Raw genomic sequence first — 6,000 nt, 5'->3', positions numbered from 1 at the left:
TTTCAGTGCAACTTTGATTCATGTGCATCCCTATTTGTGAAGCTTAAGGCATATCACTTGATTACATCTGCCTGAGGCCTCTGACTCGTATTTGTTGCCTATAAAATGTACTGATCTCACAGCAGCTATGGGGATGCTATCATAGCTAATGTCACAGAGCAGAAATGTATTTGGAAAGCCTTATGGGGATGGTTCTCATCACAGACTTGTGCAGCATGTTTCATTTGGTTCAGAGCTGCAAGATCCCATATCAAGCTTTTAACAAAACCACCCATCTTTCTTAAAATATGTCCTTTTGGGCATGAATGCCCCAGAGTGAGAGGTTAAAGCTTGTTTCCCCAGCTGTACATGCCAATGAATATATGACTTCTGAAAGTTCACAGAGAGCAAACACCAAAGGGTCAGGAGCACATCTGAACTGAATTCAGTTTTAAAGGTGAACAGTTATCCATGGAAATAAGTTTGTGGTATTTGCCCAGCTCCTGAAAAAAAGGGGAAAAAAATCTTAAATTAATCACTAATTTGCTTTCTAATGTTTCTCTTTCTGCATGTGATTTCCCTGCTGCCTTTCTCCTTGGTACCACTCCTAAAAGCTTATCCTCTTCCATGACAGTGGTGCTAAAATGCTGAGGTGACGAAACTGGACAGCCCTCGGTTTTCCACTTTCAAGTGCTCTCTGTGGGTAGTGAACACCACGGGCTACACTGTTTTGATAGCTGCTAGGTCACATTACCTGTCTATCTACTCGCATTGTAGTAGTAAGCTGGCAGGTCAGCTATTTCAATGCTATTTCCCTTCGCTACCTGGCACTGGCCATACAACACTTTTATATACTGAATTATTTATGGACTCATAATTATTTAGCATCAATATGTCAATGTTACAATGCCCCTGTTGGTCATAAAGGAGCAAAATCTTTCTTTAATTAAAATTACATGGTCCGTGTCAACTTTCCTTGGACCCAACCTTTTAAAACTGAGTTGGGAGCTTGAATTCCAAACCAAATACCTGTGTTTTAAGCAAAGACTAAATACAGAGCTTTCTTTCAGTGAGACTGGTCTTGGAAGCCAATAATTTTATGTGTTTTAGGGAGGTTTATGTTATACTGGGGAGTTTACAATGGACTTCATTGAACTGTAGACCACAGTGGCAGTATTTTTTTATAAGCAGCGTCTAATAAGGAGGAAGCAGTGTATAATTCAGACTGTCAGTGTTCCTGTATAAAGACAAAAGGTTAAGATGCTTCAGTGATTGTTTGGAAAACTGCTGTATCTTGAGAGCAAGGTAGTAATGAACGCAGTGAACTAGGTTGTTCTAAATAATGCACAGCTGTCCTTTTTGAAAAAATATTGCATCATTTGGCATTGTAGAAGCATTCTGAACCACCATATAATTTAATTACCCGACCACCCTGCAAGTTCCATGAGCCAAATTCAATCCTGGCATAAGCGGGTGCAAATCCCTCAGGGAATTGCACCCGCTCACGCCAAAGCTATATTTGATCCAGTGTTTTTTTTCCTTTCTCCTTGAGAGCTTGAAGGTATGGAGATCCACTTCATACTGTGCCGCACTTGAAGCTATTAGTTTTTTTCCATACACAGAGCAGCTCTCTACTTTGTACCACACTAACTTTTGTTATAGTTTCTAGATCAATAATAAGAAAACAATTGATTGTAGTATACAGAGGCAGTTGTTAAGTATTTACGGTTATCATAATGAGAAAGCAAACTCTGCCATTTTCTAAGTAGCATCTGCTGTAATAAGAATGTTCTATAGAGATGGTAATGGCCCCTGTAAAGAGGGACCAGGACAGATCAGCCAGCTATGTTTAACATGACTGCTTACTTGTTTGACATATCTGTGACACATAGCTTTACATCTGATGCTTAGAGCAGTAACTATATCTGTATTTGTTCAGGATCTTTGCTTTTTTCAAGGCATGAGGCTGCCATTCTCACTTGAAACTGGCCTTCAGCTCTTGGCAGGGAAAAAAAAAGTCTAAAAGAAGCTTCTTATGCGCTCCATGCGCATGTAGTACATCTTCCCCAGTGATTTTTTTCTACCTTGTTATGCCTGCAGACTGACTGAACCTTTAAGACTCCTCTGGTCTTCCTTAAGAGAGCTTCTTTCCACATGGAAAAAGGCTCCTTTGTATAAAGAAGAAGAGTAAAGTTTTGGGGAGAGGGATCTGCTGAAAGGGAAGATTTTATCAGCTTTCTTTTAAACTAAAAGCCTTTACCTACCTAACGTTAACTGCTTGCTGTACAGGTATAAATGTGTACAGTCCCACAGAGATCAAAGGCAGCCTGGAGCAGCGCAGAAGGTGCAGAGAAGTTCATTCAAAGTTTTGAGTCCTGCAGGACTTACAGTACAAGCTTGGATAGCTCTGGGTCACTCTGAATACACAGCCAGGCAGTGTGCCAGGCAGAAGGGCATAGCCCTGACTTTCTCATTTGCAGAATTTTACTGTAAATGCTTGACCAAGATGGAAATCCAGCAAGAATTTATATATGATGTCTTCTGAGAGCAACAGTTAGTGTCAGTAGAAGCCTGTTTATTTTTATTATTTTTTTTGACAGACTGAGAAAGAATCACTACGGAGTACAGAGGCAAGGAAAGGAAAAAAAAAATACAAACAGACAAAAAAAAAAACAACACACTTCAAACAGAAAGTACCCAAAGTTCATAAAAAAGGCACGTAATCATAGTCTTCCTATGGTTATACACACACATGTGCATGATCACATCAGTCCTTAACTTCAATGGGAGTTGCTCACATGTGTCTTTGGTCAGATCTTGTCCCTAAGCTGATGTATGTCTGAAGGAAGTTTGGGCTCTGATTCAGGTTCAAATCAGGTTCAGTATGGAAAATCCTGAACTTAGAGCCAGACCCTAAAGCAGTCCTTCAAAGAGGCAAACAAACAGAGCAGACCAGCTTTTCTCCCTAGCTAGAGCTCTCTAGCCTTGTGTTCAGGTCTAGCACACCCCTCTGCCTCCCTCTTAACTAAAATAATTATTTTTAAAGGGATCTTTATTTCACTCAGGAGAATACAGTACAGGCAGTTGGCTAGTGATGGTGCCTTGGAGCTCAGCCACCTGGGGCGAGTGTGAGACTGCACATGGAGGGGAAAGGAGAAAGCAGCAAGTGACAGAGACCCTGCTGCTGCAAGAGCCTGGGAGACTCATCCCAAAGATTCCCAAAGGTTTTAATCTCTTCTGCTTAAAGGGGCCTGATACTATGTGATTATTTTTTGTTTGTTTGTTTGTTTTTAAACTGAATAGGCTGCTGTTGTTAATCTTTTATTATTATTATTTATTTTGTTATTTTTAAGACAAGTAGAATGTCATCATCCACTTTTTTTTCAGTATTGCCTGCTCTGCTGTTGTTGAGTGGAGAATGAACTGCTCTGATGACTACATGACTGCAAAGATTGGATTTTGCAGGAGGGTGTCAAACAAATGGGACCTGTCCTTTTCCTGACAAAACAGTGAAGGTACTTAGACTAGATTAGATTTATGTGCTTCCGTACCTAGGGCTTGTTGCTTACTCTTGGTGAAAATCAAGTAGCCAAAGAAAAAGTAAGCAGTATGCAGCGGACTGAGAGCATCCAGTTACAATTCATCCTGCCATGAGCTCCAGTCCAATCAGTTTAGGGATGGCTAAACAAATTAATTATAAATATAAGCTGCAGTGCAGTCAATTGCTTGTCACTGAGGAGTCATGCTGATCTCATACCAAGTGGAACAGAGATGTGTCACTGACAGGAACCAGCCCTTCAGCCCAAATACCATCCCACTCCAGCACAGCCCCCAGGATGCTGGTGAGAACAGTCTCATTTTGGAATTGCTATACTTTCATATTTATCAAGAAAAACTGAGCAACACTTCAAGATTTATTTATTTATTTTTTATGTTTTGGCTTATGGGCACTGCTCTGAATTAAATATATTTTTGAAAACTCAACCAAAATGCCTTTGGATTTCTAGCCAAATCAAGATATGTATTTTGCAGGTAGGGTCAATCTATCTAATCATTTTGAAACATTTGGCCCCTTCAAAACTGACCTAATTTAAAATGAGAGCAAACACCTGTAACACCTATTTGACAGCAGGATTAGAAGAACTTCTGACTGCCAAACTGTGCTTTTCCCAGTTGCCTACAAACAGTGTGGAGCAAATCTTTGTTCAAGATCACTCTTATGAAACATATTAATGTTTTTGAACAGGTGCTCAACTGATCTATAGGTCTTGGCTTGGGAAAGGGTTGCAGCTTTTACATCCATTTTTTTGCAGCTTTCTGTTCTGGAGTAAATTACTTTCATTTTCTTTCACCAATTTACAAATGACCTCATATATCAACTCTGACTATTCATTTTCGTGAAGTAGGTGAAGACGTAAGATCAGGGAGAAAGATGAAACCAAGTTAGCACTGAAAACTTAACAGTAATAAGTGATTGTTCGAATAAGTTCTTGTTTTTTTGCTGTTTTAGTGCCTGGTCTCATTATCACCAATGTACTTTCTATTTCCTCTTTTAAGCCTTGCTTGTGGCATCATTTTGAACCAACATCATAGATTTTGGGGGAACAAGGTTCTGAGTTAACATAGCGCATTTCAGAGCATTCCGATTTTTTTTTCATGCATCAGAATTTTCCATCCAGTTTTCAGATTTGGGCCAATGGACTTGATTGTTGTATGTATGTACTTCAGCTTCTGAAGATGATGGAGTTGGGGGCACCTTGTTTTCTCCCTGACTCTGGACAGACCTTTCTTCTGAGAGATACTGCCAGCATGGTACTAATGAGAGCTGGCTGTGTGGGATTGATTTGTGATGCTGTCATCCACCCATTGGCAATGATGACAAGTCCATCAGCTTGTTTTATTTTAGCCATTAGTAGGGAGAACAGATTCTTTAAACAGTCCTGAAGCAGCAAGTAAAGCGATTACCTAAATTAAAAACAATTGTCTCAATGTTCCTCTGTTTATACAGCTGGGATACTTTAACTTAGTATCAGTGCTGCATAGCTGTATAATTAACAACCTTATCTTTAATAGATATGTTAGAGGGAATGACTGGGTGAAAATAATACAGAAGACTCAAGCTACTGAGATCTTTATTAACTTCATTTGTTTTAGCTCTCAGTATCTTCAGCTGAAATATGTTTTTTTGCCATGATTATGGCGGGACCTTGTCTATGGCTGTCTATTGCTGTTGTGGTTGGATTCACCCAAAGTCAAAGTTCTGCCAAGGCTGATGCTGTCCAACATTGCAAGAAGGTGTTTTTCTTACCCATTGTGCTCACAGTCCAAACGTCTTGCAAGGATATCAGAAGTAAAGTGACCTGCAAATCATACTCAGCTCATAGAAGGGCTGGGGTGAAAGCTCTAGGTTTCTGATTCTCCATGCAGTGTCCTACCTGTTTGCATGGTCAGCTTTTGATGCAGTGTAGCTGTCAGAAGTACTGACTTCATTCTTGAAGGCTGCTAAGAAGGTGAAGTGTTCAAATAAAAATGACTCATTACCATTTAAGAGCAGGGGAAGAGGGTAATGAAGCACAGGCATTCGCAGCTGATCCCCAGGAAGTCCTGAGTAGAAAAGAACTCTAGAAGTTGGTTTTAGACCTCATCGCAAGACATCATCTGCAAAAAGTGTCCATGTTATAGTCTTCTGGTGTAGCAGCCTAGTGATGCTGTTTTTGCCTGCTAGAGACATCAGCAGAGAAGCACAGGAGGCTGTAGGTGACTGGAGCTCTTGGAGCTATAGGTGACTAGAGCTACTTTGAGTATTAAATATTTAACCAGGATGTTCTGCCTACTGCACGCTGCCTTAGCAGCTCAGAGGGGCTGGTCGTGCAATTTGGTTCATAGAGCTGAGGAGGTTTTCAAAAGCACCAAGGGGGACTTAAGCACTTACCTTTGCAGCAACACCTTTGAAAATCTCTCTTAACAAAGCTGTCACTTCACAAAGGCGTAGGGCAAATTTCCGTTTGGAGCCTGTCTCCT

The sequence above is a fragment of the Aythya fuligula genome, chromosome 3, assembly GCF_009819795.1.
Source record: "Aythya fuligula isolate bAytFul2 chromosome 3, bAytFul2.pri, whole genome shotgun sequence".
In the NCBI taxonomy this organism is placed as follows: Eukaryota; Metazoa; Chordata; class Aves; order Anseriformes; family Anatidae; genus Aythya; species Aythya fuligula.
This window is presented reverse-complemented; position numbering follows the sequence as displayed.